This window comes from Ursus americanus, chromosome 32 (genome assembly GCF_024610735.1).
Source record: "Ursus americanus isolate L20-20 chromosome 32, mUrsAme1.1.p, whole genome shotgun sequence".
Taxonomy (NCBI): Eukaryota; Metazoa; Chordata; class Mammalia; order Carnivora; family Ursidae; genus Ursus; species Ursus americanus.
The window spans coordinates 24,518,296-24,540,510 of NC_142158.1; the positions used below are offsets into that span (position 1 = coordinate 24,518,296).

General features: G+C 42.6%; 1 long non-coding RNA gene across 5 annotated transcripts in view; it reads left to right on the forward strand.

Annotated features, from left to right (window-relative positions):
* LOC123791032 (uncharacterized) overlaps window positions 1-22,215 on the forward strand; it is a 563,175-nt gene that overhangs the window by 157,301 nt on the left and 383,659 nt on the right. For 4 of the 5 annotated variants that reach the window (XR_015722613.1, XR_015722614.1, XR_015722612.1 and 1 more), the window contains one exon: window positions 11,405-11,511. The exons of the other annotated variant lie outside the window; for it this stretch is intronic. This is a non-coding gene — a long non-coding RNA (uncharacterized LOC123791032). The remainder of the gene's footprint in view (window positions 1-11,404; window positions 11,512-22,215) is intronic. 5 annotated transcript variants of the gene reach the window in all.

Consider the following 22,215-nt stretch of genomic DNA (forward strand, 5'->3'; position numbering starts at 1 on the left):
TTTAGAAACAAACCAAATAAACATTAAATAGCATAACTAGATCTTTGACTTGGGTGGTCCAGTGAGTTTCAACATGTGCTTAAGCTTTGAAAGGTGGTTATGAAAACATTACATTTAACCAACCCATTAAATGATTGCAATGGATTTATTTTGAAATGTATTAATTCAGATATATTTAAAAGGAGACCTTGGAGTATTTATAATTTATTGCTATACAAAGTAAAAAGGTAAATTTTTGCCCATATAAATGTTTAGTCACTGTATTTCAGTTTGGCTGGTATAACCTGGTTGGTTTCCAACTGTGTGCCGTTGGACAAGTCATTTGACTGAATTTTTGCTGTCTCATTAGTGACAGGGAAGATAAACTCCTAGGCTCTTCTGAAATGCTAGGACTTGGCAATTCTGTGAACTTAAAAGTTGGTATTTAAAATAATCCTATGGGGGCGCCTGGGTGGCACAGTCGTTACGCGTCTGCCTTCAGCTCAGGGCATGATCCTGGATCACTGGGATCGAGCCCCGCATCAGGCTCCTCCACTAGGAGGCTGCTGCTTCCTCTCCCGCTCCCCCTGCTTGTGTTCCCTTTCTCACTGGCTGTCTTTCTCTCTGTCAAATAAATAAATAAAATCTTTTAAAAAAATAAATAAAATAATCCTATGAAGCCGAAAGTATGCTATTTACTCCGCAATATAAATGTAGAGATGGCACATTCTGGAATGATCAATAAAGGTCTAAAAATAGCATATAATTCTGAGCCTTCTTTAAAAAGTCAGTCTTTATTTATGGCCTTGTTTATTGAACTGTGCACACGGTTGGGAAAATAGATGGGGCATCTGGAAAAAATACTAACAAAATATTTATGGGCAGAGACTATGCCTTAGCATCTTAAATAATTTGTATTACGGCGTGTGGTGATACTGCAAGGTCAGCTATGTGAATCAGCCCCGTTAGAATAACTTTGGATTTGGTCCAATGGTATTTTGTTGGTTTCTGGATTATGTATTAGAAGTTGGAGGTTCTAAAGTGAAGCGTTTCCTCCTCTTACTCCTACCTGTTGGCATTTTGCATGGATAAAAAGGAGAAAAAAAGTACTCCTTTCTGGTTTTGTTTCTCTCTCACACCTTTTTGTGATCATCTTTGCTTCTCTGTCTGGTGCCCCATTTCCCCACATTACAGCGAGAGTTTTTTCAGGGGTACTTGGTTGTCCTGAGTTACTTATATTAAGAATTCTTAACTGGTTTCCTGGAGGAAGAATTGGGGATTAGACCGTGATCTCCTAAAATCATTGTAAAGAAGGTGGTTATATAAACAAGAACTATAAGAACTCTTAAAACAGGCACTGTAATGTACCATGTTTGCAAAATCGGACGTGGTTCCTGCAAGCAGAGCCTGGGGCAAGACATTTTGCTTTGTCACAGAGGCAGCCCTTGGGCAAATGCTAATGGCACATAAAGGAAGAGTGACCACAGTGTTTCATTGGGTTCCTTTGATCACTCTTACCTGGTTTTAATATTATACCGACATTTTATCAGAAACCAAAATACTTCTCAGTGTTCTAACCCTGGTGACTGTTTTTTCCTCTCTCTCTCTGAACCCAGAAGAGACGGTTGGCTGTTATGTCAATATCTCATGCAAACAACTCCCTTAAGAAAAACTGTAGCCATGAGGACTTCTGAGGCTTTGCTTCCCATTTTCCCCAGGATGCTGAGAGGGCAGAAGTCATATCATAGCACACCCTGACCCTACCCAGTGCCTGGTGTATGGTGGGGGCTTCCTGTTGGATTGGGTTTCTGAGGACCCTGCAAGAATCTTCCTTAGAATCTTAATAAACCACAGAAAATCTAAATGATCACAGAAGGCAAAGCATAAAATGAACCTTGTTCCTCTTGTCCTTCTGTTTACATCTGCAGAACTGAGGGCTTTTTCCCCCTGACCAACAAGTGTAATCCTGTAAACGCAGAGTTAAAGTTGATGCTTTAATATCCACACTTCGCAATAGACAGTTGATGATAAAAACAAAACCTAAATCCTACCTTTCAGCAATAGGCTACTGAAGGACAATTTAATCTTTAGAAACCTAGGAGGCAAAAGGGTGGGTAGGTGCCTTGACAGGAACGTGAGTTGCTTAAACTAGAAGAGTCTGACCACATCTGTTCTGGCTGCCCTTTTGGGGATGACCGGGCTGTTGGAGACCCATGGATTTGTGACCATCTCTACTTAGAACTTGGTCGTTTAGGTGTTTCCTATGAGTTCCGTGGCCATATTTTTGCCGTGACTTTGCCACCTTCTTGCTCGACTTGATGCCTTTAGGCTTGCCAAGGATTTACCGTTCCACCATCTAGGCATCCTGCCTTCTGATCATTTTGTACTTGAGTTTATGTTGGAGGCACAGGTCTGTGCAGCTCTTTCTCTGCCCTGGGTTCCCTTGGTGCTTAGAGGCAGAGCCTGTGTTTGTCAGTTGGTGGTTTAGACGAGTTACAGGTAAAACACGATGAAAGTCTCTGTCTAGATTCTTATCTCTTGCCCCAGCAGAAGCAGACAGGGAGGGAGGAATGAAGTGAAATGTCGGGCAGCCTTTGTTTAAATAAAGGAGATGCTGGTGTCTAGAACAATTTCAGCCTTTAAAACAGAATAGGGCCTGGAGGTGGAGGAAAGACCTCATAAAGCTTTACACCGAAAGCCTAATGTTGAAGTTAGGGCTCGTAAAATCGGTTTTTCAAAGACCCAAACGAGTTGTCCTGGAATGTGAAGGTGTTCATTTTATAGAGAGAATGAAACCTTCAGTGCCAGGGGATCCCAGGATGGGTTAGTAAAGTCACAACGGAGGGGAGACCTCTCATTTTAAGTGTTTCCATTTGTTGTGTGTGCGTGGCTTGTTTTATAATATCCAGATAAGAAGTCTGAAGGCTGCGAGGAGAAGGTCTGTTATGATAGCAGCGCTGTGTGATCGGGAAGAGATAAAGGCTAAGTGAGGGTGTGACTGACTTGTAGATAATACAGAGCCACCCTTGAGAGGGGAGGAGCCGGGACGAGTGGACGTGTTCCCAGCCCGCTTCGCCTGCAGTTACCCATAGTTGCCTGAAATCTGGAAAAAATTGAAAGAAGAAATGATTCAAAAACTCATGGGACCTGCTCTGCAGATGATGCTGAGGTGGCTACGGCAGGTCTGCGAACCTCCCTGCCCACTTCTTCACAAGCCCAGAGTCTTCCAAGGAAAATGATCTGGTTTAGAGGGATTATTCCTTATATTTGTAGTCCCACAAATTCCTCCTTGTGATGACCATTTTAGCCCAGTTTAACCCCTGTTAAGTGGAGAAACTGATATCTAAGCAAAAGGAAGAAGATGAGGTCACTTATCTTAATTTCCTTAAACCTTTAATCATTGTAAATACAGATCTGGTTTCTTTGGAGCTTGTAGGGATGTCTTCCTTTTGCGGTGGTTGGTTGACTCTTGGCAGATTGAGTCATCAGAGGACTTGAAGATCCAGAATAACATACCATCTGTAAAGAAATGACGACAGTAGCTGGTCTTGACAGACCAGAAATTGTATTTACAAAATCATCTGAGAGATCCTGTAGTTTTCTGTAGCACACCTGAAATAAAGGTGTGTTTACCCGATGGGCATTGTGAAGGCAGGACCGACGTCCTGTGTTCATGGGGCCCTTGGCCTCCTGTAGCCGGTATCCCCATTACCCAGAGACAGAACTAAGAGAAGCACCAGGGAATGTAAAGCTCTCGGCACCCACAGTAGGCATCTAGTAAGTGCTTGATCGGCAGCTGATAGCCGTTGGGAACCCTGGTGGGTGAATTCTGAAGTGGAAGGTGGGTGATGCTATGCTTCTTTCACCAGCCCAAGGGACACTGCCCAGGCTAACCCACCACGATTCTGATAGGACAGTTGTTGGCATTTCCTATCCTTCTACAGTTACTCTGGTGGTGGTGGTGGGGGGATTTGCGGTAGAATTTGAATCTTGACCCACGTTGGCCTTCCCCTATGCTGCTGCTGCAAGGCTTTCGTTGTGGGAGGAAAGTTGTCCTTCTGGGCTTGTCACCCATTTTTTGGCAAAGGATCAGTGGCTAAGCCTCCTGCCCCAAAGATCTTCTACACCTCAGCCGGCATCAGGACCCTGATTACACGCAAGCGATCCCCACCCGGAGAGCTTTAAAACGAGATTTTTCTTTGAAATTTAAAAGAAGAATAAAAATGGACTTGCTTTTCAACAGAAATTGATTAGCTGGCACGGAGGGAAGGCTGGCCTTTGAAATCTATAGGCATCACGTTGCAGGCCTGACCCCACTGACCCTGGTAGATTAGTAATGGTCTACGCAGCCTGCTCTGTCAGCACGTCTGGCAGGGCAGGCACAGATGGTGCCAGTTGGAGAAAATCACCGCGGAACGCTGCCCTGCAGCCTCGCCTTGGCTGCGCTGCCTCGGGAGGAGGAGCTGAGACTGTGTTGTTTACAGACGTGTTCCTGCCTGGCGCTGGGGAACAGACCTGCGAGGATGCCGGTCCAGGGTTAGGACGCATTTGCTGATTATGACTTAAGTAATGCTTTCTTGTCCTAGCTCAAGCCTTCTGCACCGTTGAGCAGCTGGGATTTTTACGGGGTCTGTGGCCTTGGGGTTGTTCTGGAAGGGAATTTGAAACTAGAACTGATCTCATTCCAGGGAGTCAAGCATAATGCAATACTTGTTTTCCTAGAGTCAATCAGCCTAAGGAAAATGCGAGTGGGCTGGAATGGGGGGGGGGAGGCAGGAGTCTTTAGAGTTTGAGTAATCAACCCCGGGGAAAGAAGAATTTTTATGATAGAAGCTTCCGCCACCTATGTCCTTCCATCTGCCACCGAGTTCTGGGGTGTCAGCTGGTACCCCGAGTTTATGATCAACACTCTTCATGTGGGGTCAGTCCCCCCCTTGCAGGGGGGTCAGCAGAGCAGTGACTCTGCTCCCCAAAGATAAGAGAGAAAAGGACCTCATTCAAATGTAGCCACCGACCGGGGAGTAGTCTTTTAACAAAGTTGATCAGAGCTAAAATTGTAAACCTGCTCTTTTGAGTTAGGCATCTTATTTTTTGAAAATTCTACTTGGAGTTTCATTGAAAGTCCAGCCTTAAGGAACTGTCTCCTCCTAACACCCCTCTGTCTGTGCTATGTTTCAGCAGGCTGAGGACAGGCTGAGAAAATACCAATGTTGAGCTGTTGTGTGGGTGTCTCATTGTGGGGGACCCTCAATCAGTCTCAGCCAGGGACTTGCATCATTTGTAACTTTATTCTGTATTCTTCTCAACAAAACTGTCTTCTTTAGGCCTCCATCCAGGTTAGGCTGGCTTTGCAACTTGTTACTGTTTAACTGACTTGCTGGGTTTCTTTTGGGTTTTATGAAATCTGTTGTTTCATTATTGAATTTTCCTTGGAGATGCTGCTGCTGAGAAATGGGAACTGCTCTTTTAAGCTCTGAGTTGAGAAGAGTTTACAGTGGCTTCGGAAAGGCAATCAATGTTCTCTCAAAGATATAAGGAGGCGGGTCCTGTTTGAAGCACGTGAGTGGTTTTGAAATTGGGATATGGGACACTGTCTGGAGGGAGATCTGAAGGAATAAGAAAGGCCTTTTGCTACATGCACACAGTGGGTGCGCGGTCCAATGCAGATTGCTTGCTTGAGCCTGGAAGTGAGATACTCAGAAAAAATCGCTTTATTGACTGGATGTGAGGCTGAAGAGGGAGGTCGAGGATGCCTCCCAAGTGGGAAGTGGGAGACACCAGTAGATGATGAAGTGTATTGGCCAGAGGAAGAGGAGTTCAGTTTTAAGGAGTTCGTAGTTGGAATGTGCATTAGGTCCTTGGATCTCTGGGTCAGGATTTGAGCACAGAGGTCTGGTCTAGAGAAAACCTTGAGCGTTAAGACACAGTCATGGAAGAGAGCACGGAGACAAATGGGAAGGAAAGTCAGAACGCCAAAAGCCAGCTCGGATTCCCCTCCCACCATGGTGTTCGAACAATGACAGGTATTTGCCTAGAGCAGACGAAGAACACAAATTACTTAGTGACTGTTGGGTCATGCTTGTTGTAGATTTGGTAGGAAAATGAGTAATAGTGTTGGGAAACTGTAGAAACAAATTCTTAAATGACCCCGAAGTAGAATTTGGGAGTGCTCTGGTCCATTTCACAGACGCTCTACCATTTGAAGTTGCTGCCAGAACACAGCAGAAGACAGAGAGCGGCGAGTCTGTAGTGCATGAGGCAAGCATCTGCTCGTTTATTCAGGAGCAGGAAGAGCAGAGGGACCAGCGGGCCCCAGGAGACAAGAATAAAACCTGGTCAAGAGGCCACATCGACCCAGCTTGGCAGACAGGCCCAGTGGCTTTGGTAATTACCCTGGGGCCTGCTGTATGTGCGCCTTTTCCACTGAGTTTAAAAAAAGGCTTTCCTCTAACTACTGGGTCTCCCAGAAGTTGGGCCACTTCTGCCCTTGGTGGTTTTTTTTTCCCCCCTGTGGAATCTTTGCTGTGTCTGCTGACTCCACAACCAAACCCGGGGCCCTGGCGCTTCATACAGCTTCTGCCCGCGTCCTCCTCCTGCCCGAGCTCCTAGGAGCTCTGTGAGGACATGCCCTTCTGGAAGAGCCCAGGGAAACCACATGACTGCATGGCTAGACGGGCCCACGTGGACTTGACCAAAGCCTTTTCTATTTCTATTTCTATTTCTCTCTCTCTCTCCCTCCTGCTCCCTTTTTCTCTCTCTCGGTACTTTTGGCATTAGTAATATGTAATTAAAATCATTAGAAATTTCGTGGCAAGGCGTATCACTAGTGGTGAGGACTTATTAACACCGGAACTTCCTTTGGATTGATACTTTTATTTTGACTAGAACTCCCTTTTTATACCCACGTTCCCCACCAATTCTATTTTAAGTATTCTAACTCTGGGAATGGCAGAGGAAGAGTAGACTGAACACTTTAGAGAAAAAAAAATCTGGAAAAATAATTCTGTAACTTTTCCTGTGTATGCCTCCACCATCCGTATATAAAGTCCCAGAATAACTATCCAAGAGACTCATTTTCATTCATTGCTGGGGTGTTGCTTGTGTTCCTTTCTGGGAGAAGAGAACCATAAGACTAGTTAATAATGTTTAATATTATTCATTAGAAGGAGACAGTACCTCGAGACTAGGATGTCCTAAATATTTGCAGCTGGAATACTTCTGGCATTTGTTGAATTTTTAGTTGTTTTAAAATTCCATTCTGTTGTACATTAATTTACTTTTTTTTTTCCACTGTCAGTATTTTTTTTTTTTTTAAATTATTCATCCTCCTTTCTATAAATATTAGGGGCACCTGGGTGGCTCAGTTGGTAGAGTGTCTGACTCTTGACTTTGGTTCAGGTCATGATCTCAGGTTCTTGAGATCAAGCCCCATGTCAGTGTGGAGCCTGCGTGAGATTCTCTCTCTTCCTCTGCCCCTCCCCCTACTCGTGTTTTCTCTCTCTCTCTCAAAATAATAAATAAATAGAAATATTAAGTGATGATAGAAGTTAAGTCTAGCCTCCCCCTGTCATTTACTGGACACTGTGCTGTCTTTTGGAACTCAAAGATGTGCATGAAGTGGTTTTGGCCCTCAAGGAGCTTGGAGTCCAGTTGTGGTGGGTGCAGAAATAGATGCTTTCCGTTCAGCGTGGCAAGGGCTGTGGGAGTATAATCCATTCCAGGGGGCACTTTTGGGAAAACATTCTCATTGAATTAACTCCACCTCATTCTTTTAAGATCCAGTCTAGGAAGAGGGGCATGTTTCCCAGTCTGACGGGTGGTCAGGGTTTTAAATATCCTGGAATAAGCAGGTAGCTACGGTCATCTAGTATTGGCAAGCTCTGAGATGGGGGGTGGTAGTGTGGTGGGAGGGAAGGCTGGCGAGCACAGCCAAGGTCAGATCTTGAACCAGGGTTCCTATTTATAGTTGAGCTGTGTATGATGGTAGATGACTCTTCCAGTGGTGTGGAGGATGAGGGGAATTGAGAAATGGGAGAACTGCAGTAGGGAATCCAGCTGGGATCCAGGAGGAAGACCTGAATTAAGGCAGGGACACTGAGTGTGGGCCAGGAAGAGAAAGATGGGTGACGTCTCTGGAGACAAAGTTGGTGGGACTTTTTGGTGGTTACGGTGTGGTGTTTGTAGGGAGTGGTCACTGGGGACGGGTGGTACTCACATCTTTTTAGCTGACATGATTGGGTGGATAGCACTATTGGGATTGTTGAACCAAAGAGGAAGAAGAATTACGTGGGGAGACCAATTGTGAGTTTGTATCATTTGTTTCTTGGATATTTAACTTTTAAACTACACTTTGGGTGCTGTTTGACATTCTCCTTTCTAAAAAGTTGAAGTGTGTGTTCAAATCTGGCGGTGGTGATTTTGAGAATTTGGACCCGTAGGAATGACTGCATGGAAGGGTCCTCTATGTCTAGAGACATGAATTTAGGAGGATCAGAGCTGCCCCATTCTCGTGGTTTCCACTTAAAAGGCTGTCAGCTCTGCCTTTGGGAGTTATGTTCGGTTTCTGCTTCCTTCTTCCTGTCTCTGCTGCTCCCACACGTCCTGTGTGGCCTACTGGCTCCCATGATGGTCTGCTCTCTACGGAGCAGTGAGGGCGGTCCCTGCAGAGCGTAAGTCAGAGTAAGCTCCCTTTGCTTCAACCTCAAGAGACTTCTCACGTCCCTGAAAGTGAGCACAAACCCGCACCCACCCGCCCCGAAGCTGTAGGTCGGGTTCCCCAGGTATGGACTCAGTCTGAAATGCGCTTGTGGGAGGTTTGACGAGGGCTCCAGGGAATAACACCTCTGAGGGGCTTGGGAAGCAGCATTGCACAGAGCGAGAGGTCAAGTTTTGATGGGTGGCAGGAGAAGGCTCGGCCGATGTTACAGAGATCCCTGAAGCTGGGATGACCTTTCAGAGCTCTGTCTACCACTCTTAGTCTCCAGGTTGCTGGATGTACCCAAGCAGGGGGTTTAAACTCTGGCAGGCGGTTTCCTTTGTCACGCTGCTCATGGACATTACTTCACTGGTCACCATCTGCAAGCAGGCTTTCCTCCAGGGCCTGGAGGAGTAAGCGTCTGGGTCCTCGAGGGGTTTTTGGACAGTAGACAGCAGCATCCACTGCACGCAGCCTGCAAGACTCTGTGAGGTCTCACCGCTCATTCCTGCTGCCTCTGTGGCCTCCCTGACCCCTCTCCTTTGCTCACTGTGCTGGAGCCCCATTGCCCGTGTATCGCTTTGATATTGTATATGCTTATTTGGTTTTGGCTGATGGGAGCATATGCTCCATGTGGGGTGGGGACTGCTTACCATTTGTGTGCTTTTCGGTTGTGTCTTTTGAAGGAGGTTCTTGGAAAAAAGAGCCTATAAAGTGCTCTTCCTTTGGAAAAGGAGATAGTCAAAGATTCAGAAGTACAAATGAAATATAATGTAGGTCTGAGCGTTCTGGGGCTCTTTAGATAGATGGATTAACCTAGAACATTTTGCCATGATAGTGTTTATAAAAAAGACTTTATACATACCCTAGTTTTCGGTACTATGTCTCTTGTATGAAATCATGTAAACCTATTGTACCTTTTAAGGCTGTGTTAGTTTGTCATGGCAGTATAATTTTACATTGGACAAGCTTCAATTGAAATAAATATTTATCCGAAGGCAGAAATTATGCTATTAATAATTCAGAAGAGTTTTCAATTAAGCATTAACAACATCATTGCCTTTGGCAGCAATCTGCTGGAGCTCATAATATCGAATTATTTTTCTCAATGAAGCTAAAATTAAACCTCAGATAACCAGAACGCTCAAATCCCAACTCTTTAATCAACATGTGCTCTCTTTGAACATCTCTTAGGAGAAATACAGGATAGTAAAATAGATCAAGGATTTCTTTCTTTCTTCTTCTTCAACTTCTTCTTCTTCTTCTTTTTGAAGTGTCCCTTCCCAGGCATATCCTGTGGTCTGTTTACATTTGGCTCTGTGTTCTAGGACATCATCATCACAGTTCACTACATTTAAAATTCTGATTCAAAAGCATGGTCTTGAACTACTTGAAAATTCTTTACCATCAAAGAAAAATTATGTTTATGACATGGAAACACGGGCTAATTAATGCATTTCCTGAAGATCGCAGTGATAAGTACATAAAGGCGTTCTTTTACTGGGTGGGAGATTGACTTGGATGATCTGTACTTTTCCTGCTCACCCCGGCCCCCCCACCCCCTTCAGAAGGCTAGTTAGTCTTCAGTGAATCAGATGCTTTGTTTATTAAAACCTCTCATTCGACCTAACATGTTGAGTGCATGAACTTTGGTTCAGAACGATTTTTAAAATTTGTGATTGTAGCCTGGAGAATGAGCTTCGTTCCTTTCCTGAAGCAATAGTTGATGTCTCCACATTGCAAGTAAACAGAAAGTGATTCCTCGGGCTCCCAGGGGTGTTGAGGGTACTTGTATTACTTGGCATGCTTCCTTGGTGTGCATGTACGTAAAAAACAATAACAGTGGTGTTACATTCAGATTTTATCTACATGAAGTTTTTTCTTTCTATTTTTTGGGGCTAGGATCTGTTTGCATCCAGGATCCTTCCAAGTAGACTAGTATCACTCTCCATACTTCACATTCACCCCTAATTTTTTAAAATAAAAAGGCACTTTCCCACCTCAGACGCTAATTATTAAAATTGCCTGATTTGCCAGACAAACATGACTCAGTAGTGGTATTTGAGCAACAAATCAATGAGCAAATATTGATGCAACACACATGCCACATGAGCATGACACCATCTGGGGTTCCGTACATGATTTATACTGGAAGACAGCATCTCTGCCTTTAAGTGGCTCAAAATTAATTAATAGGAGACTGGAAAGAAACAGCAGAAAAATGAACCAAAGCTCTTAAATTCATTTTCACAGTTGCTAGTGTAGTAATGTCATTCATTCATTTGGTGTTTGTTGATCACTCTTGCTACTTGTCAGGAGATGTACCAAGGGATGGAGATAGATGGGGAATGTGTGTGTCTCCTGATCCTTCAGGAGATTACAGATGGGTTTTACTATGTTTGACCATATAGTTAGTAACATGGAAAGATCACCGTCAGTGATCCAGAAATGAGTGAGGTAATTACAGAAACTACTTACGACTAAATTGTCAGGAAGTTTTAATCTCTGACTACTGCAGAGAGAGTCCCCTTCATCACTAGTAACTGATATATTTGCCTGTGGGTCTCTAGATTGTGGGAGTGGGAGTGTGTGTGTGTGTGTGTGTGTGTGTGTGTGTGTAAATCAGGAAGGCAGTGTTGGCCAGAGAATCACGTTGGTTTGGGTGTTCTGTATATTTCCAATGCCATTTTCAGCTGTACGTTTTTTTCTTTTTTTCTTTTTTTTAAGTAGGCTCCATACCCAGTGTGGAACCCAGTGCGGGGCTTGAACTTACGACCCTGAGATCAAGACCTGAGCCGAGATCAAGAGTCGGATGCTGAGCCGACTGAGCCACCCAGGTGCCCCTAGATGCTGTCATGTTGTTAGAGCATAACTATTGATGTTGGACTCTGTAGTTCTGGTTTTCAGTCTGACTTTGCAATTTACCAGCTGTGTGAAATTAGTCAAGTGACATAAACTCCTTGAGCCTCCACTTAGGCATCTATAGAGAAGACAGAGCTCTGAACTCTCCACTTCATGTGCTCTTTGAGGGTTCGAAAGAGACAACATGGAACATGAAAGGAGTTTGAAGATTATGTTCTACACGTGGTAGTTGTTAGTATTGGGTGGTTGTGCGGGATTGGTCCCTCTCAAACATACCTTCCAACGTGATTTTCAGTTTTGGAGGATAATTGTGGGCTGCATCCAAGGGATATGTTAGAGTTTGTGGGCTTAGTAGTGTGATGGATGCCTTTGTGATTGATAAAGGGAAATTAATGGGTCAAGTGATAATTCTAGGCCTCTACATTTTCTTTGCAGTCAGGCTTGGACTTTGACAGTTTGAGGGAATTATGTAAAAGCAGGCCATATGTATGGTGTCCCTTTTGTTTTGTTGAGTAAATTTCTAAGCCATCAAGAAGAAATGTTCTCTAGTGTTCATCTATTCAAATGTGACTTGAGTGTCAGCCCGAGGGAGGCTGGCATTTTCATCTATTCTCTTCACTGCCATAACTGCAGGGCCTGGTCGGTAACAGAGGCTCCGTGGATTTTCCTTAAACTATTGGCTCTATTGAGAACCAGTTGTTTTTGAGGCACTCTGCAAGGCATTTGGTCATCCTGGGAATGTCGTTTCAGAGTCCATGACCTTAAGGATCTCATCATCTAACAAAGAGAAAGAAAAATAAAGAGATAATGCAGTTTTTAACAAGTGCTCCAGTAGAGGCACTGGGGGCGAGGATGGCAGTTGGGAAGACTGCCTGGAGGTGGTGTGATAATTCTATTCCGTAAAATGTGTTCTTCAGGAATGGCGTGCCAGTAGGTATGCTTAGTTCCAAATACAGGCAGTAAGAGGGTTCATTGTCTATAGAGAATTTAAGAACAATAATAAAACAGACTAAAAGTTGGTTGGTTGTTTGATTACTACCCGGGGAGCCATTCTAAAGTAAGACTGAGATAAAGTACTCCTTCCCCCTGGGCTCCTTTGAGCCTGCTCACCACCCATCCCACACCCCCTTCCTGTGCTGCAGTGTTCTCCCATGGAGTTTGTCCCTTTGAGATACTTGAGCTTCAGAGACAATGGTCTCCTGGAGAGAAGAGCCTTCTGGCTTGGTAATGATGATTTTACACAAGTGTTCTATAAAAAAATAGACAAAAAAAAAAAAAAAAAAAAAAAGGAAAAGCCTAAACTCTGAATACACATATGCAAAACAATCCTGGTAAAAAAGAAAATATTTGCTATAACTCTCAGAAGTCTGGAAAGGCTTTTCACTTCTTAATCTTGAAAAGCAATGTGGTCCTTGAAAAAAAAATCTCTTAAAAATTGATAGTTGCTTGAAACAACCTCATGTACCATCACCCCTCTGTTATATATGTATACACACACACACACACACACACACACGTATATATAAAGACCTTTCGTTTGTCAAAAAATTTTTTAAAAATTGATTTTTGAATTCTGTCATTTTCATTTTGAATGTCCAAAATGGATCTACCAGTTGGTTATTGTTACGTGTTAGGTTTTTGTTTGTTTTCTTAGACTTAAGAAAACAGTTAGCCTTTCTCTTGCACTAGCTGAAGTCCACAACTCAGCGATGATCATTCACTGTTGAATTTTTATCTTAATGTTTTGCCATAATTTGGGTGCTGTTCATGCTTTAGGCGAATTAAGGATCGCTCCCCTCCCTGTTTTTTGGGGTGTATGGAATGAGGTGGGACATTAGTCTCAATATCTATAGCACACAAAACATCAATTTTAGAAAGCTCTGAATTCCCTCGGATGGATTTTTTGTTCCTCGCAGCAATCACTTTTCAAATCTAATGCTGCTTGGAAAGCTATACCCACCAGAGGAGCTTATTTACCCAGCAAGGACTACACCATTGATTTTTTTGTAGAGTAAATCATAACATTAACATTCCATTATGCTGAGCACAGAACTAATAGGAGAACATCTGTGAGGTCAGAGATCTGAAGTAGATTTCAGAATGTACTAACCAAAAAAAAAAAAAAGCAGTGAAATGGAAAACATTTACAGAAGCCAGTGGGTAAAGCAAAGACTTTAAGGGGAGGCAACAAAGAACGAAACTGTGTCATTTTGTGACTTTCTGGTCATTGGGACATATTAAGACGGATTTAATCTATTGCTGACCTCATTTACTCTTCACCAAAATTTAGCTGACTTGAACAGGTACACACCTTTGGAACTTCCTTGGATTTTCTCATTAGGGTCTCAAGTATTTAACTCAATTAATTAGAAAATGCAGGGCAATTATTTGAATGTTATAATCTCATTCGGTGCTTTTATTTCTGGTGAGACCCTCTGAGGGCAGGAAGAGCAGTTGAGATAAGACAGCGAGGGGGACAGCATCTTGCAGAAATGCCTATAAACAAAATAACCTGGGTGCCTCTCGACCAGGGGACCTGGCAGGGCTTTGAGAACGACACGGGAAGTAGAACAGAGATGTTTTCCTCCAGCTTGAGCTGTTAAATGGAGCGTCTGTAGGACCCCTAAGTGGCACTGGAAGGAAGGGGACCGTTGAATAGTTTGGGAACTTGGCAGCATATACTTGGGAAAGTGGTTTTGAATGTGAGAATTTAGCTATATTAAGATTAAATGAAATCTTAAGGTTTATTATGTGCCAAATACTGCACTAGGCATTTTGAGGTGTAAAGTTAAGTGAAATCGAATCCTATCTCTAAGTGACAGCTTGGGAGGGTGGGCATCTGGAAGACTCTGGAACCTCTTACAAGCCTGGAAAGAACCCTGTGGATGTGTTAATTTAGCTACAGTTAATCTTACTTAACCGTTCATTTAGTTATCCACTAGCCATTGTTTTGGTGGAAATTGGGGAGGAACATCTACTTCTCTGGAATGTGATAAGGAAGGAGTGGTCAGACAAGTAGGAGGATGACCAGGAGAAAACCCACGTCCAGAAAACGGAGGAGGAGATAATCTCCAGAAGGAAAGGGTGGGTCACGTGTATCCCCGTTGAGAAGTTGAGAGAATCCCAGGAAGAGAAGTTCACAGAACAGCAGTATGTGGATGTCACTGGGGACTCTGAGGAGAGCAGCTTAGTGGGAATGGTGTGGGGGAAAGCCAGCCTACAGAAGCTGGAGGAAGATTCTTTTGAAAGAGAAAAGGGTGTGTGTGTGAGAGAGAAAGGGGGTGACCTATGAATTCAGTACTATCCATACCATCAGTGTGTAATCATGGTCTTGGACAAGTTATTTCCTAACTCTGTGCCTCGATTTCCTTGTCTCTAAAGCAGGGTTGATACTAGCAGCTACTACTTTAGAGAATCAAATGAGTGTTAATTCACACTGTTGAGCAACCAGTCTCCAGAACCTCTTCATCTTGCAAAACTGCAGCTCGATACCCATTTAAATAATAACTCCCCGTCCCCACCCTCCACGGCCCTCCCCGCAACTCCTGGCAGCCACCGTTCTACTTCTGTTGCGAAGAATTTGCTTGAGATAACTCCTGTGAGTGGAATCCTACAGTGTTGCCTTTTTGTGACTGACCTATTTCACTTAGCATAATGTCCTTAAGGTTTCTGTGTGTTGTAGCTTGAATATTAACCAGCCCTCCAAAGGAAGGAAACCTCCTTTTGAGGGCCGAACACTATTTCATTTCATGGATATTACCAGATTTTATTTATCCATTTGTCTGTTGATGGAAATTTGGGTTGTTCCAACTTTGGGTTATTGTGAATAATACTGCTACAAATATGGGTGTACAGAGAACTTTCTCTTTTTTAAACAAGCGGTGTTGACTTTACTGCTCTGTGTGAGTCATGGCTGGTGCAAGGCCGAGTATAAGAATAGGGTAAGCACAGGAGATGGGGTAGCTGTCAGAAGTGTCCAGAAGTCCCCTAATGGAAGGAAGCAGAGCTCAAAGACAAAGGCATTTTTTCTTTAGAACTTAGGAAGTACTATTCCCAAGAGTGTGATGCTTGTTGTATTTTTCAGTAGAGAAGGGAAGGGTCCATCTTCAATTCCTTTTTAAACTTGAGTGGCTGGAAAATCTCAAGTGGGTCTCCCATTGTGTTGGGCTATAAAAGCATTTTTCTTTACAATTTGTTTTTTTCTCGTGCTGTGAAGGACAATGATAATACGGTATCTTCTAGACAGGTGAAGAGGACATGACAGAAATCTTGCTGCGAGTTCATGGCCAAGCTCCTGTTGCTTCGCCCGCTGGGAGTGGGGTCTCCAGCCCCACTGTGCCTAGTCACTTACTGGTGGTCTCCAGCCTCCCCTGTTGAAATCTTCCTCCTTTTCTCCCTGAGAAATGACATAAGAGCACCTGTATCTTGTGTGTGTTTTTACTGAATTTGTAAAAATGTTGCTGTCTTAAACTTGAAAGGTAATAAAGTCTTAGACCTTTACCTGATCAAAGGTAGAGTCCTATTAGCCACTGAGTTGGTGATGTTCCAGGAGATGCGTCAGGCGGGACGTAACTCCCAGGGAAGTGTGATAATCCCCGAGTCAGGTCAAAATTTATTCTTCAACTTGGTCAAGGTTTGATGAGTAAGTGATATCCAATTTTTCTTCAGTGGGTTGACGTTGAATAAGCTAATGTGGAGCTGTGAACAAAGTAGATTGGTACCGTCATTTTCAGGTGAAAAGGAAGATTGAGAGAAAAAGTAGAAAAAAACGTAAAAATTAACGGTTTATGGCCTATTTAGCCATGATGGATGGGTTTTTCACCTAATTAGATGCTGGCTTTGTGACTTGCCCGTTTCCCTCCTACATTTAAATTTGTGGGTGAACACCGCCATGTTCTCCTGCTTCCACCCCAGTTTCTAAGGGTCTCCAGCCACACAGCAGATCCCCATCCCTGGTTGCCTTCTGCTCTGTGCCGCCCTCCCACCCCTTGGAACTCTTACTTCACCCCGTTCCTGCTTCCTTTGCAGCTTTAGAGGTATAAAAAAGAGATAGTCTATTGAATTATAAAAGGTGTTGGGCATTTCTGCTCTAACTGTGCCAGAGCTGAGCCTCATCAGAGCCTCTGTCCCATTCTCTGGGGGAAATGAGGGCTCTCTGCTAGAGCGAAATTGCTTCGTGTGAGAACTGGGTACCGAACACAAATGCATGAACTTCAGGACAGGACTCTCATTTCAAATTGGGCATGAAAGTCTGCTGATCTATGGCCCAGGCTCTTGTAATTTTATCATCAAAATGTTAAATGCTACTTGGACACGCAGTAGGTTGACCGTATGCTCAACCTAATCTTGAGGTTCTGATTGGATGTCCTCCCATTCACAAAGCTAATGTTGTAATGTTTTGGTAGGCTTTGAAATGTTGGTCTGCAACCTAAATAGAGAAGCTACTTTGCCAGAATAACAACTGTGAGAAACCACTGGTTCTAGGGGATAAAGCCTAGACTCAAAATCAATAGATGAGGACTTTTTTGTTTTTGGCTGAAAAGTCTCTGTGCTCTCTGAGTAAGCAGAGTGACACTTTTCCTCAATGTAAACAGTTTTGGGGGATGGAGTTTCAAAAAGATGGTCCCTGCCTTTAGTTGGGTAGAGGATTTTAATTCTTATTCCTGGAGTTTTATGGAAGGGTGAGAGAAAAGAGTGAGAAAACAGAGCAAACAGGAAGAAGGGGAGGTTTCAGTGGTTATAGGCAAGGGGTTGGCAGTTAGGCAGGGCATGGGGAGAGATGGGCAGAATTCCAAGCAAGACAAGCAAGATTTTGTTCCCTCTTTCTCCAGCGAATACATGTTGGTTTTACCTGATGGATGGTGCAGATTATGGGGAAATAAATCTTGAGAACCCTATCTGCTGGAGGAAGCCAAGTCTCACCATTGTTTACTTCAATATGGACTAAAATTCTCTGTGTTCTGGTGGGCATTCCTGGACTTCCATCTTACTTCCTCAATCCTCCTCCTGCCTTTGGTGGCCCAGTCCACACTAGCTAGAAGCTTCTCTCCTAACATAAAACTTTTGCTCCATTCCCTACTCGGACTGTGGTTGACCTGTTTAACTGTTTCTGGCCTTTGGGTCTTGGTCACTATATCCCTGTATGAAGCAAATTGATGCTAAGGAGTTAATAGGTATTTTATCCCGGGGATTTGATACCTAGGACGCTAAGCAATGGGTGGGGATTTGGGTATTCTGACATGCAGCCTAGAAGAGAGTTCTAGAGTAGCTCCTGAAATCTTGTCTGTATCGGCTGAGTGAGCCAAGTGTGCGGTTCTGGCCATATTTAAATATACTCAATGTAGTAAGAATGTTTTTTAAATGTAGTTTTCTGTTCCTCAACTTTAGAGATTTTCATTAAATATTACAGCTGGAAAAGACCACCATTGATCTCTTTCTAAAGATCACAAATTGATGGGTATATGTAGGATTTGTTGCTGTCTCAGAGTGAGGGAAGGGGGGGAAAAACAATCCCCTGAAGTTACGCTTCTCACTAGCAAGAAAAGCTTGGCCCAATGACGGGTAGGATGAATGAGACTGGCCATGTGTTTGTGTTCTCAGGTTAATTGTTTGTTTAGCTGGTGCTCCTTTGGGGCTAAATACGTAAAGCTGTTTTACCTAAAGTGCCTGACTTTTGAGTCATGGTTGTGACTATTTACTGAAACATTCTGGGAATCAATCTAGCTTTGATAAGAGGAAAGGATAAATAAAACGTTCTTAAAATAATTCAGAAATGGTTCTTCTTGATCACCGCCCCCTCCCCACCATCCCCCAATGAGAAATCAAGACTTAGTTTGTTCTTTTATCAAGACCTCGCCCAGCTAGCTGGCCACGTTCTTTTTATGTGGCATCAGGCCTGGAGTTCATGTGAGTCAACAAATGGACAACAGCAAATGACACCATCTTATTGGTGTCAAGCCTAGCAAATTGGCAAATTATATGAATACACCAAATGCGTAAACAAGTTTGCATGAGCCAAGTATTCCAAATGGGGACAGCAGCTGCTGGTTCTGTCCTTAAGAATAGAAATGCCCCTCCTAATCTTCTAATCTGTTATTGCCCTAGGTTGGGAAATGTCAGCTGTAAGATTTATAGATTTAGGGCTCTGGGATAACAAGTTCCCTCTTTGAACTTTTCAGCTCCAAAAGCTGCTTGTTTTCCAACCAGACAGAGATAGAGAGACATATTTATGCTTGTATAATTTTTGAGCCATTCACAGCATCAGTGGTGGGCTTAAAAAAAAAAAAATTTTTTTTTTTTTTTTTTTGGTAATTGATACAAAAGTACTCATCAGTAAACCATGATAACTTTCAGCAAAGTTTCCCTTCAGCTGGTAAACTCTATTCATACTGGTAGCTGGAGTACAAGCCTCTTAGATTCGCACTTGTTTTGCAGTCTGAACTTAATTGAGCCTAAGTGATATCCTCAGGGTAATGGAAAACTTGACTCCCTCCTCTGTTCCTTCTTAACACCCATCCTTTGAGTCTACTTTCCTTCTTAACCCTGTTCCCCCAACCTCCCCTTTAACAATGTTGACGTGAGAAAGATGATTTTATTCCTTGGAAGATTGTTGGTGCCTCATTGAAATTGAGTATCTATGGTTCATTATTGAGTGCTGAACTTGGTGGGGGGGACATTTCTCTGCAAAGCAACAAAACCAGCTTTATATCTGGCTATCCATAATCAAGTGGCGGTTAGAGGGGACTTCTGACCTAGCTGGTCTTCAGTGTTGATCAAGAGACATTGGTAAACCACTTGGTCAATGAATCTTTTCTGTGCTGCTCTAGTGTCAGGAGAATATTTCCATGGATATTTTATTTATATAGAGAAACAAAACCTAAATCTCAAACCACTATTTACAAAACCCACAAAGTGCTGGGCTGTCATCTTGGCTGTGGACTCAGAGCGTGCCACTGGTTGCGTTCTGTGTGGTGGGTGAATACGTGTCTGACGGGGGTGCATTTTAAGGGTAAGACCCATTTAAGGATCTAATTTAGTGACGTTTTGCTGAGTGCGCACCTCGCTCTACATGTCTCTTCATATATTTTACAATTTTAACAATTTTTAGGTGTCTGTTGCTTACTTGAGGCAGGCCTGGCAATTTTGAGACTGTTTAAAACCTACGTCATCATTCAGTATATGTCTGATTAAGACATTAGCCATTCTTGGTTAAATTGAGTACTACTTTGTGGACTGTGTAGGAATACGTGTATATTTAACAAATGAGCCGACTAAATGCCATTAAATGAGTTGTCCTTATTTTGGCTTATGTCCTGCCCCAATTTTAAGTTTTCATATCGAAATCTAGCCTTTAACTACTACTTTAAAATCTCTGCCTTTTAATTTTGGATACTAAATATGGCAGAGTTATTCAGGTGGCCAAGTAGACTTTTTCTGACCTTGAATGTGGTTTACTGGTATTACATTAAAAAAAAAAAAAGGTATTTGCTGTTTTAGGATAGCATAAGCCTGTGAGATTTTCCAAAGATCATTTTTAAAGTCTGACGTGCAGCTGCCTGACATCTACATTTTTAGCCAAAAGGCGTCTTCCTTGCGTTCGGATTTAAGGGACCCTGGAATGCAGTGCAGGGATAGTTTGCTGTAGGTTAATCTTTGGACACTTCATATCTGACAGGCAGCAGCATCTGTGGTTTATACTGCATTGTTCTTTAGGTCTAGAAATAACATTCTCCTAAACCTGATGATAGTCAGGGGAATGTTTACTAAGATTGGTTTTCTTCCATTTGCATGGTTTTAAAGCTGGAGGTAAAACATAACACAACTGTAATTAAAAAAAAAATGTGTCATTCAAAAAATAATTCATGCCACGAGTCAGGTTGAAATAATCCCAGGAACTCCTGTTTTGGGGTGGCACGGTCATCAAGATGTATTCTTTTGTTCAGGAACATATTGTGTCCATGTTCCTTTCAATGGATGCCAGATACGTTAACACAGGCTTACTGGAGAAAGTATATTTTTGTATGCATATACATTCAGGCAAAGGCATTATTATTAGTGTTTTCCGGCAGCACAACCAAAAAGTCAAAGGAGATACTTTCGTTTTAATATAATGTTAATGGAGTGTGGATAAGAGAGTCCTTTGTTGAAAGTTGAGCTGACCACAATTCATTTAAATTCAGTCAAAGAGCTTTTGGCCCTACCATGTAGAGCATATAATCTTGTTAGAAAGCTCTTTAAAATCAATAAAAAAGAAAACAACCTTAAAAGTGTGGTAGCACTGAGTTCATCCTTTAAGAAATAAAATCTATTTTCAACTATAGGACTCTTTTTTTTTTTAAGTGTACCACAGTGTTTTTATTTAAAAAATTCTTTTATCCTGTATAAATTTACTGCTGTAAAAAAAAAAATATGTGTCATTCTTTGTCCTAAGAAAAATTCCTGTTCTCAGCCATTTCAGAGCTAATCCTTGAGGCGGCCATTTTGCTGAAAAGCAGTGAAAAGAAAAGCTGTCTGTCAGCCTTGTCTGGTTCTTGCCGAGAGAGTGGCAAAGTGCATTTCTACATGCCCAATGTGAGCTTTCGTTTGAATTTTTGAATGAAATAAAATTAAGGTCAGAGAGTCCAATACCCAAAAAAAAAAAAAATCTTGCAAACAGAGCCCTCATTAGCATCTACTCATCCATCTCAAATCTAGGAGCTGGGAGACCATTGTAGTGTTATCATACTGATAACTGAGCTGATAGGAAATTTGATGTAACACGCTGGCCGTTGTGAAGGGCAGCTGATAATAAGGGTGCAAACTCAACAAAAAAGTTTAGTTAAAATCTGCAGGAGGTGTTTTCTATCATTTGGCCTTGTTCTGTTGGCTGCTGGGTTTTGCTTGGCAAGAGGGAGGCATTGTTCTTATTCCCCAGCTAGAGAGATTTTAATGTGCTTAAAAGTATTGACTATGCACTTCTGTTACTGCCTCTCCCCAACAAGACAAATAAATAAAAGCAATGCGCTGGTGTACTGAATAGGAAGACCCACCCAAACTTAGAAAATTCACATAAACCTGAAAAGAAGTTGCTTTTTTTGGGGAGACAAAATAAAAGAAGCCTCGGACTATTGAAAATGTGTCTTCTTTCTGTTCAAGGTGTAGTGAGTAAACGGGCACGTCATTTTGGAAAATGGGTTAACTCTGAGTATTTTTCCTTAGAATTGATAGTATATTTTGATTCTCAACCACTTCTATGTAAAATTAAGAGTTCTTTTATAAAATTAGGTAGCATCTTACAACTTAGGATTGGTCATTGTTTCTGCCTTGACAAATTTAGGAGAGGGAAGTCATGCTAACAACAGGACCAATTCTGCTAATTAAAGTCATGCCCAAGTGGGTTAACATGATATAGACGTTTGCTTTTAATAGAGCTTAGAAAGGGTACTGAGTCCTGAAATGCTCTGTTTGGAAAGCTTTGCTCTATAAAATTTGCCTTTAACACGGATGAGGACTATTAATTAGAATGATATACTTGCTGGTGTGATGTCTTACTTGAGAAGAAACAATGCCACAGTTTGCCTAAGTATTCTTATTTTTAATGTATCAAGGAACCGTTCTTTGGGCAAGGCACTTCCGAGTTACCTGTGTTTTCCGCTGTGTGTTAGGTGTGAGTCATGGTGCCACAGTGAAAGACAGATTTA